This window comes from Apium graveolens, chromosome 10 (assembly GCF_009905375.1).
Source record: "Apium graveolens cultivar Ventura chromosome 10, ASM990537v1, whole genome shotgun sequence".
NCBI classification, from domain to species: domain Eukaryota; kingdom Viridiplantae; phylum Streptophyta; class Magnoliopsida; order Apiales; family Apiaceae; genus Apium; species Apium graveolens.
Window position 1 is genome coordinate 25,169,067 of NC_133656.1, and position 11,746 is coordinate 25,180,812.

The 11,746-nt window shown below is 35.6% G+C and overlaps 1 non-coding gene across 1 annotated transcript; it reads left to right on the forward strand.

The window, feature by feature from the left end:
* Positions 1-265: 265 nt before the first annotated feature.
* Positions 266-372, forward strand: LOC141694295 (small nucleolar RNA R71). The gene has a single exon (XR_012563615.1). It is a non-coding gene; the product is annotated as a small nucleolar RNA R71 (small nucleolar RNA).
* Positions 373-11,746: the final 11,374 nt, after the last annotated feature.

Sequence of the window (11,746 nt, forward strand, 5' to 3'; positions counted from 1 at the left end):
AGCTAGAGAATCGACCTTCATAGACAGCGCTTGGAGCTGCGCTGCAATAGTGGTGGCTACATCGACTTCCAGAATACCTGCTACCTTCCCAGGCATCATCCTCTGAGTTGGGTTTTGATGCTCATTTGCAGCCATAGTCTCGATAAGATTATAAGCCTCAGTATAGCTTTTGGCCCACAAGGCGCCTCCAGCTGCTGCATCGAGCATGGGCCGAGATTGGGCCCCCAAACCATTATAGAAACCAGTGATCACCATCCAATCGGGCATTCTATGATGTGGACACTTTCTCAACATTTCCTTGTAGCATTCCCAAGCTTCGCACATAGATTCTGTAGGTTGCTGCGCAAACTGAGTAAGAACACTCCTCATAGCAGCAGTCTTTGCCATTGGATAAAACTTCACCAGAAACTTTTGCACAAGATCTTGCCAAGTAGTGATGGACCTATCTGGTTCAGAATGTAACCAGTCCTTAGCTTTGTCCCTCAGTGAGAATGGGAAAAGCCTCAGCTTGATAGCCTTATCAATCACGCCATTATACTTAAAAGTACTGCAGATCTCGACAAAATTCCTTATGTTCATGTTGAGGTCTTCAGTAGCAGCTCCTCCAAAAGAAACAGAATTCTGCACCATCTGAATAGTGCCCGGCTTGATTTCAAAGTTATTGGCCTCAATAGCCGGGTGCATGATGCTAGACTGAATATCATTAATTTTAGGCCGAGAAAAGTCCATAAGAGCTGGATCTTCCTGAACAATACGATCACCCATGATTACTGGCTCTTTCTGCTCACTTCCTGAATCCGACTCTTCAAAATCTATCTTCTCCGGAATATCAAGAACTTCGTCTGTCTCCGCAGCTGTATCTAAAGTCCTCTTGCGAGTACGAGAATGAGTTTGCATAAACGCTCACTAAAGTACCTGAAACACAACCGGAAACAATAAGTAATACAACATCTTAATCACTGAGTCCTAACGACCAATGATGGTAAGTACATAAACTAAACAAATATGTCGAGTCCCCGGCAGCGGCGCCAAAAACTTGTTAGGGCGAAAACACGCGCTAATAATACACGCAAGTATACGCGTTCGCAAGTAATATAGAATACTTTCTAGTTCGTTCCCACAGAGACTCAGACTAATTACGTTCAATTAAACTCACTCACCAATGTATGATTATTTCTCAATGTTAAGACAATAACACTTAGATTTTGATTAACTAATTATTAACTTACAATTAACCACTAAAATTAACTACTTAATTAACACTTCAAATTAATAATATTAAAACACTCATGAGATCACAACTTCATTACTACTTCCTTCAATAGTTATTGTTATTACCCTTAGCATGCAACAGTGATGATATTAATCGAATAACACGAAACTGATAAAAGCCAACTTTTATTGTACTAATATCATTCTACCGAACATCCACAATTAAGATAGAAGTTGAATAGGCATCAATTATGTTGAGTCCCTATATGTCTACAGGAAATCTAAGCACAAATTATTCCTTTTGATTACACAGGGCGAATAAAATGGTTAGAGTTACCCACTAATCATGCAACATCATACATGAACCTATGCTAGCATGACAAGTTCTAAATCTAGAGATCCACTGTCGCTTCACAAGAGATTAACACCCTATCTTATATGTTCGCGACGCACATAAGACGAATACGAACAACCAATACTAGATATCATACAATCATCACACACTAAGGTATTAAACAACTAACTAAAGAATTCCATAGTAAATCCGTTACGACCCCATGATCACGATTAGCCCATAATAGCACTTATCGTCATCATGGGTTCATATGAAAACATGATAAATAAACACAAGAGAATAATAACTAAACTAATTATATTAAACCAGAGTACGTCACAAGAGTAAATAGGTTCAAAAGCAAGAAAACTAGCTTCCAACGTTACAACGAAATAAAGAATCACAAGAAAAATGCTTCCTCTTCGTTGCGGTGTGTTAAAACGGTCTTCTTCCTTATCTCCTTCGCTCCTTGCTTAATACAACGATCCAACCCCGTGAAAATGTCTCTAAATCTACTTATATAATAGTCCCATAAAACTCAGATTACATAGAAGTTGGAAGCCAAACAGAAGTAGAAGTCTAAAATAAATTATCAAATTTCCCGACCCTGCGCGGCCGCTCAGCTGCGCTCAGCTTTCTGCGCAGCCGCTCAGCATATATGAGCGGGCGCTCAGGACCTTACTGGAAAATTCTTCAGTTTGCTCCGTTTCTTCGCTGTAATCTGCCCCTTTCTTTCCTATCGCAATGCTGAACACATGCCAAGGCTTATTCTTGATGACTACTCCTCTGAAATACAACTATTACCCTGAAATGCACAAACACTAGAAAAATGCATCAAATACACAAAATACTTGATTTCAAGACACCAATTTAAGCTATTTTAAGACGTTCTAAGTGGTATAAAATTCCACTTATCAGGAAGTACCATATGTGCTTAAGGGTGTTGATGAACCCCTCTATAAAAGATCAATTGCTGAACCATTTGATACGACCTCCTCTATTATTTAAGAAGAAATGTGTGCTGAAGATCTTGCTAATGAGAAGGTTGTTTCCAAGTCAAGTGTGTCGAAAGTTCCAGTCAAAGTTGTGAAAGCAACTGAGACTAACTCAGACACACATGAGTTGGATAACAAAACTGCCATGTCTACCATGCATAATTTGCCTGTTGTTAATCCCTCTCATAAAGCATGTGGTGTTGCTAATTGTATGTGTTGTGCTTTTAATTTGATGTATGCGTATTTTAATGGTAAGCATGTTTCTAGTGATAAGACTACTCCTCGTCAGCATATGAATAATAGGAAGCATGATAGGTTTAAGACTGCTAGTCCTTCTAAGGCTAGAAAGGAGACATTTGTGCCTAAGCCTAAACAAAAATTTGTTAAGGCTGTTTACAAGGTCAAATGTTCAGTCATTGAGAGAGTTGAGACCATTAAAGTTAAGAATGTTGTTTTTCCTAACAAAGGACAATTCTACAAGTATACCGGGCCCAACCAAGTTTGGGTTCTGAAGAAGGTCTAATCCATTTGTAGTGCAGGGCATTAAACAGGTGGAACCAGTAGTGTGGATTCTTGATAGTGGATCATCAAGACATATGACCGGAGATAGAGCCCTGCTATTAAATGTGGTTGAGAAAGCTGGCCCACTGGTTACCTTTGGAGATAACAGTAAAGGTTTAACTGAGGGATATGGCTATTTGCAAGCTGGAAATGTTATCATTGAAAATGTGTATATTATGCTAGGTTATTATCAGGATGCAGTATCTAACATATAGCACCAGTGACGAGACTTGAGAATATTACAACATATCAGGCACCTGATGCACATTACACTTGGAATTGGACTCTAGTAAGATGTGTACAAGTGTACTCCTGGTTGGTGAGTCAAAAGAGGAAGTCAGTGCACCACAGTTCATGGACTTTGCAGTTGCAGATCTATTGGACTATGCAATCTCTTCTTCACAATCTCACTTCAGGTTGGTATGAACTAGTGTACTACTCAAGCAATCGTCAAGAACATGGTATGGCACTCTAACTGAAGTTATAGTTTAATATGAACTAGTAGAGTCGTCATATTAATAACTCTCTTATTACTAGGCACAAACATATTGTTTTATATGTGCAGTGAGTTTTAGGAGAAAATCAAACTTCTTTCTACATTAGTGATTTCTTATTTCATTAAAATCTTTTGAAATCACTATTGTACATCATTTCTCTCAAAAGGTTAAATGTATAATTTTCATTCATTATATATCTTAAGTACATTTTATCTCTCTATTGCCATATGTTCTGTGATACAGGTTCAGTCTCCAATGGTTTTCTTTCATTGACAGTCATGAGGTTGAAAACCCATAACTTCTATCCCAGACTGTAAAGACAAACACAAAAATAAAATCAACCAACACTCTCTTACCATTAAAATGAAGTATGAGTGAGCGTGAAGGAGATAGTGCCTTAGTGCACCACATAAGGAAGGTTCTGTAGTCAACCCAGCAGCTCTGTTACCTACATAGATGAGTAGTATTTAAACCGAGACAACTGCTAGCCCCCATACATCTTCTCAAAAAGATGTAATGGCTGAAAAAGGTACAAAAATAGTTACTAGATTCATTCTCTCAACAGGGTGCATCTATTGAAATTTGCCTGTCGGCCAAGGCATCCGATGTAGTGTCACCACCTCAAACATAAACAATTCTTGATGCACAAGGAATGGTTACACATACAAAGGAGGAGTTGACGGAAATAAAAGTTTCAACCATTTTAAGGTTAGATTCGATTGTTCAAGGTTCTTTAATGGACAAATTGCCTTTACAGGCGTTAGGAGAGTATACTGATCCAAAAGCCATATGTCAGTGGTCAGTGTCTACCTCCCCAGGCTTAAATCCCCTGGATGCATCTGCGGATAGTGGATCTGACATAGGTGCAGATCGGCAACTTGTTGACAATGATTTAGATATTACCTGATGAGTCACAAGGAAATGTCTTCACAGATATTAGAATTTAACTTTGATCTTTATGCTAAATTCGTTGGATCATTGTTTACCTTCCCAGAATTCAAATCTGGAACCCTAAAAGGGAAACTAAGAACTTGTAGATTATGACTCAGATTCATCTGACGAGTTTAACAAGGATTGGGATTTGTGAACTCCCATTGCACCACCTGTGACCTCCTTAAGGATGGCTAAGGTGATTTTCCTTGCAGGTACAGCTGAATGTTGGAGCTATGAGATGAGTGATACACTTGTGAGAATGAGTGTAAACACGAGTGGAGAGAAGAGTGAAACACATGTGAGGTACACTAAACAGAATCACACACTCACAGTGAGGAAGAAAGATGAAACTACTTGTTATTTCTTTTCCAACCAAGTGAAATATGAGAACTCCTTCAGACAATGACATACATTCCTTCTCTAAGGAGGAGATAAAAGCTTAAGTACTAGTTTTGAGGATTCCTCAACTAAAGGGGAGAAATAGCAGGGAGGAAGAAAAAGATCCTACATATGTACACTATACCACACCATGTTGTTTGTAACTACAGATCCTATTGTACGGGAGAGGTGGTAAACACAAGTTGATTTTCTAGTAAGGGAAGAAGTTGTTTTCCAAAAGGGGAGTACCATTGGTTTTTATCTGCGGATCCTATTGTACGGGAGATATGGTAAACGAAGGTGATCTTCTTTAAGCAGTTGATTCTCATAGGGGTAGAAGCAAGAGAGATATGCGCTTCTCAAAAGGAAATGTGGTTGTACAAATGAAGATGAAACTACTTGAAGATATGTTCAGTCTAGAGGAACATCTATTTGGAATGTGGAAAATGTTAAATGTAATCCAGAACTTTTCTGCTATTTACTTTGCATTTTTGTTTATATCTTTTTCTTATTTGTTAGTTGAGTTATCCTCTAGGTATTTATTATTATTGTCTAACAAACAAATAGGGGGAGATTGTAAGGCATATGTCATAGCCTATTTGTATATTCGAGGATTTAACTCAACTCAAATAAGAATGTAATAAGTGAATAGTGGATCTACCGTCAAAGAGATCTCACAAAGTAACATTTGTCAAAGGATTCAGAAACAAGGTTCATCTACAGACTTGAGGAATTACTTCACTGGAAGAAGTTCAAGAAATTGATCAAGCCTCGGTGATACAAATCAAGATTGTGGATTTAATCAAGTGACAGAGATATCGTCAGGGTATCAGAGAATTACAAGGATTTAATCTGAAGAAAATCAAAGTGTCAAAGTCAAGATAAGAAGAAACGTCATGGAAGTTAGTCACTCATGAACCAGATAGTAAATCGAGTGTCAACATTGAAGTGGTGGAATTGATTCATAATTCTCAGTGATTTTCAGAAGATATTCAGAAGAGTGGTTGTTGCTCAAGATTAGTATTAATTCTCTATTAATTACTTAAGTCATATAATTTAATTAAGAAAGTAAATTATATCTGCAAAGATTAATTTATTGATTAATTGAATTAATTGATTAATTAATTCTGAATTAATATTAAGAATTTTCAGAATTTTAATTGGATTAAAATCAGTTTTAATTCAGCAAGACAATTGAAATTGAACTAGCATGACAATCTAGATTGTCATACCGATTGTCATGCCAAGTCATTTCAATTGTCTCACCGAAAGTTCTACTGGAAGGAGATAGTCTTGCTAGTTCAGTTTGATAGTCTTGCCGAAAGTCATACTAGCTTAAACTGATTGTCATACCGAAAGTTCTACTGGTTCATCAGATTGTCTTGCTAGTTCAACCGATTGTCATTCCAGTTCAAGTGATTCTGTTGATTGAATTAAAAAGAAAGAAGTAGTAGAAGTCATTCATTATCCAGAAAACAGTTCAAGAACAAAAAGAAAGGGAACAGCAGCCAATATTTCATCTTTCATCTGCAAACTTCAAGATCATAATTTCTAGTTTTAAAGTTAAATCCAAACAACTAGAAATCATTCTCTTGTTCTTGTGTAACTATCTAGCGGATCAAAATCCCTAGAACTTAATCTCAAATTGCGTTTAGCATTTGAATCTTTTTATTGCAAAAATAGAAAAAGTTCATGTCGAATTTATTCTAGATTTGTGATAATTAATTTAAGATTAATCCCTTGTAATCGATACCATTGTTGTAACATCTTTCAAGTTTAATAATATTTTTATTTAACTTGAATTTTGTTCCAATTTTTTTATTCCGCACTAAATTCGATTATTCGGTATAGTTTGTATTCAACCCCCCTTCTACAAACACATTGGGACCTAACAAAGTAGTTTAACTTTGCTTGGAGATTTTTATGCAAGTAATTTAAAAGTCATACCATGCTAATATACCAAGTAATTGTGATGTGGAACTCTGTGCAAGTTATACTCAGTAACCTTATCTTGATACCTAAAAGTCAGCTATCCTTTAAAAGTCGTTCATGATTGCTTGATAACCTTATTCTTACCCCTAAAACATGATACCCTGTTATACTTTGAACTGATGCTCACCTTCTTTATATTTTAATACCTATGTATTATCTGGAACCATTACCTTGAACTCAGTTTGACTTAGTTCCTTCATACTATCCAATAACCAACCGCAATGTGGGAAAATTTACTTGAGAGTTAGAAAGTGCAATGCTAAGAAATTATCCCTATCCATTTTCTGTCTGATTCCGGGACGGAATCCTTTTAAGGAGGGGAGACTGTAATAACCCCAATTTTTTTTGAATTTTTGAAACCCTTATGAATAGTGTTTTGCTGATTATGCTGAATAAGAAAACTTTTAATGCCACACTATGTAGGGGTTCTTTTATTGACCTTCTGGGATATTATTAGTACTCTATGTGGTATATAAGTGTATGTAAAGATCGTCAGAATCCAAATCCGAACACTTTGATTTTTCCCGGAAATCTACCAGATACAGAAAGAATTGAGTATAAGGTAACAGAATAAAAAGGATTTAAATTCAAGGATTATAAGAGAGGATCATAAAAGGAATATAATGTATTGAAAAAGGTTAAGGAAACCTAAGTAATAAGATCTCGGGTATGATCCCTCAAACGATAAACGAAAATGAAAGTTAAGCGAACCGTATAACATATCAGCGGTCATTAGCCAAGTAATTAGGAGTTAATCAAGGGGTTAGTGGATGATGATGTCATCACACCAATAAGAGGAAGACAAGTGTAACAAGATGACATAGGAAAGGTGACATAAGCATGACATAAGGGAATGAGGTGTGGTTGATTAATAACCACACAATTTTTCATGGGTAAAAAGGTAATTAATCAAAAACAAAAGCTAGCAACCAAGCAAACAAATCAAAAAACACAAAACACTTCCATTTTCAAGAAGAGCTCTCGACTTTTCTTCTTTTTCAAAGAGGAAAATTCCAAAATTCAAGATCCAAGCCTTGTTAATTAGTGAGCTAATTATCTAAGGTTCCTTGTACATAGATATGGATATCCTATAAGTTTAAGCTTCTAATTCTTTCACAATATCTTCCAATAAATCAAGGAAGAAGATGGTGAATAGTAACCTTCAAAAATAACTTTGGTTTTCTTGATTTTTATGAAAGTTCAAGGTAGCTTAAGCATATATCAAGACTTTCGTGGGCATTCCAAGGATCTTTCATTGATTAAAAGCTTCAAGGAAGGTATAACTCTAAATTATCTTAGCATTAAGTTGTTTGGTATAAATGATTATGATGATGGAATGATAGATTAAGTGTAGTAGTTGTTTTGTCATGTTGAGATCTTAGTTGTTAAGTGTTTTTGTTGATTTTGGGAGTTAAGAGTAGCACTAGTTGTTCTTGATGATTCATGGTATGATTTGGGCTTGGTTTAAATGGTTTAAAGTGGTTGATGAGGGATATTGTCATATGGTTGTATTGGGATTGATTGGTGATGGTTTGAGCGAATCCCTCAGATTTTGAGCGAATATTTAAATCCCCTTTGAAAGGAAGATCTTAAATATATAAAAAAATGAGTTTTGGGATCCGCCCTAACTTTTAAAATCATTTTGAAGACTCGAAAACATTTTTAAGAATGTTTGGAGTAATGCTGATTTAATGAAATAAATCAGTCCCTATATATTAGAAAATATCTGAATATTATTATCTAAATAATATTCCCATAGAAAATTATCTCTATAAAAATAATTGAAGTAGAAGTTTTAAAACTTATACTTGAAATGAATAATAAATAACCAAAGATATACTTATACGAAAGTACGATCTTTATTAATATAATCGAAAATAAGTTTGATTATCGAAACATTATTCTTTAATAAAATAAAGAATATTATTTAGTAAATAAGCGGGGTCATAAGTCCTTGAATGAATATTCAAAATAATATTCATTAAATAGAATAAACGGAGTCATAAGTCCTCGAATGAATATTCAAAATAATATTCATTAATTAAAATAAACATATCGAATAAACCTTATTCGATTAATAGTTTTGAAAACTATATCTATATATATATATGAATATATATAATATACTTGGGAACATCGACTCCCGGTTTTAGAAAATGTTCATCTTTGGGTCCCCTATACTAAGGGTATACGCAACTACTGCTTATCTCTAGCATAGGTATTATGCAACTTATAAGCATTTGAATCAACAATTAGATAACAAGATTATGAAACAGACATGCATATATACCATATCAGCATGCTCCAATATGTCGCAGGGTTTGCTAATAACAATCATGCATCTATCACAGGATAATGCATGTACATATATACATCACAACAACAGTATAACGGGAAGAAAACTTGCCTGAGCGACTGGGGGTGATAAAAGGCTTGGGACGAGTCTGGTAACCTATAAATAACATATAAGTTGGAATTAAACCAAAGTCGCTTATGAATCTATACTTTAACCAATTAGACCCTAACGTTCGCTTTTGCGCTTAACGATTCACTTTAACCAATTTAACCATTAAGAGTTTTAAGGCGATTCTTTCGCGAGTACCCTACCAACTGCCTAACCCACTTTACATAATTGTTTCATACTCCAATTAGTCATTTAAGGGTCTTAACCAAGGTTTCAAAGTAAGGCGAGGGGTAATGGTTCGGTCGCGAAACACTGTTACTTAAAACGGTCGTTTCTCCTAAACCGTACATCGGATTCAAGCGAACGACATATCAAAACGAAGCTCGTAACATGAACTATCTAATTATGGCAATGGTCAAAACCTAACAGTGAGTTCACGGGTCCTGATGTTAAGAACAAAAATAGTCTAAAGTAAATCGGGTATTACGACGGCTATGTTTACGTGATTACCAAATTTTATACTACACCAAATCAATCCACAATCAACCCACCATCATTACTACAACCAAACTCCATCCATACAATACTACAACAGCCCCAACATCTCAAGATTTCCAATTTATACTACTTCTCAATCATGAACTAAGAGCTTACTTAAGTTCATTAACTAATAATCAAGATTTACTACTCCAAAAACATTACAAAACCAACCAATTTCTAAATATTCAATAACCATGCTTCTCATGAACTATACTACTCATAAAAATCTCTTAACATTCAATAATTATGCTAGGTTAAGAGATTATACCTTCCTTGTGAGTAGGAGTAACTAATGAGCTTGAAACAACCTTGGAAAATCCTTACTAAAGCTTTATCTAAACAAAAACATAAGATCAAAATTTCAAGTTCTTGAAAAACACTATTCACTCTCTTCTTCCATGAATTATTAGAAGAGATTTTGAAGGAATTTGAAGCTTAGATTCATAGGATATCTATATCTATGTACAAGGAACCTTGGATAATTACCTCACTAATTAATAAAGTTTGGAACTTGAATTTGAATTTTCTTTCCTTTGAAAAAGAAAAGAGCCGAGAGCTTCTTCTTGAATAATGAAAGTCAACTTGTGTTTTGTGATTTGTGATTTCTTTTTCTTGGTTGTTTTTTTTTTATTTTGATTAATTAACCTTTTAACCATGGTAAAATTTGTGTGGTTTAATCAACCAACACTTCCTTCCCTTTTGGTCATGCTTATGTCATCCTCCTATGTCATATTCCCACACTTGTCCTTTTCTTGTTGGTGTGATGACATCATCACTAACCTCTTTGATTAACTCCTAATTACTTGGCTAATGACCGCTGATCTGTTATACGATTCGCTTAACTTTCGTTCTCGTTTATCGTTTGAGGGATCATACACGGGATCTTATTACTTGGGTTTCCTTAACCTTTTTCAATACATTATATCCCTATTATGATCCTCTCTTATAATCCTTGAATTTAAATCCTTTTTATCATGTTACCTTATACTCAATTTTTTCGGTATCTGGTGGATTTTCGGGAAAAATCAAAGTGATCGAATTTGGATTCTGAAGATCTTTACATACACTTATATACCATATATAGTACTAATAAGATCTCAGAATAACAGTAAAAGAACCTCTAAAAAGTGTGGCATGAAAAGTTTTCTTATTCAGCATAATCAGCAAAAACACTATTCATAAGGGTTACAAAAAGTTAAAAATTTTGGGGTTATTACAGTCTCCCCTCCTTAAAAGGATTCCGTCCCGGAATCAGATAAAAAACAATTGGGGGTACTTTTCTAACATTGCGCTCTCTAGTTCCCAAGTTGATTCTTTCGCATTATGATTCTGCCATAGCACTCTGACTAGCTTGATCACTTTGTTCTGAAGCACCTGCTCCTTCTTATCCATAATCTTTACTGGTTTCTCCACGTAAGTCAGATCTAGTTGCATATCCACATGCTCGTACTCCACTATATGTCTGGCATCTCGATGATACATCCTTAGCATTGACACATGGAACACATTATGAACTTGTTGTAGGTTCGAGGGTAAGGCTAGCTCGTAAGCCAACTTCCCAATTCATCTTAGTATCTCAAAAGGTCCAATGTATCTTCGGATTAGTTTCCCTTTCTTTCCGAACCTCATTAATCCCTTCCAAGGGGATACTTTTAGCAGTACTAAGTCCCCTACTTCATACTCCTTTTCCTTTCGGGCTAGGTCTGCATATTTCTTCTGTCTGTCTTGGGCTGCTACCAGCCGTCCTCTGATAAAATCCACTATGTCTTTGGTCCTTTGGACCACTTCGAGTCCGAGCATCTTCCACTCTCCTACTTCATCCCAATATAAGGGAGATCGACACCTTCTTCCATACAGGGCCTCATAAGGCGGCATTCCGATGCTGGCATGAAAGCTATTG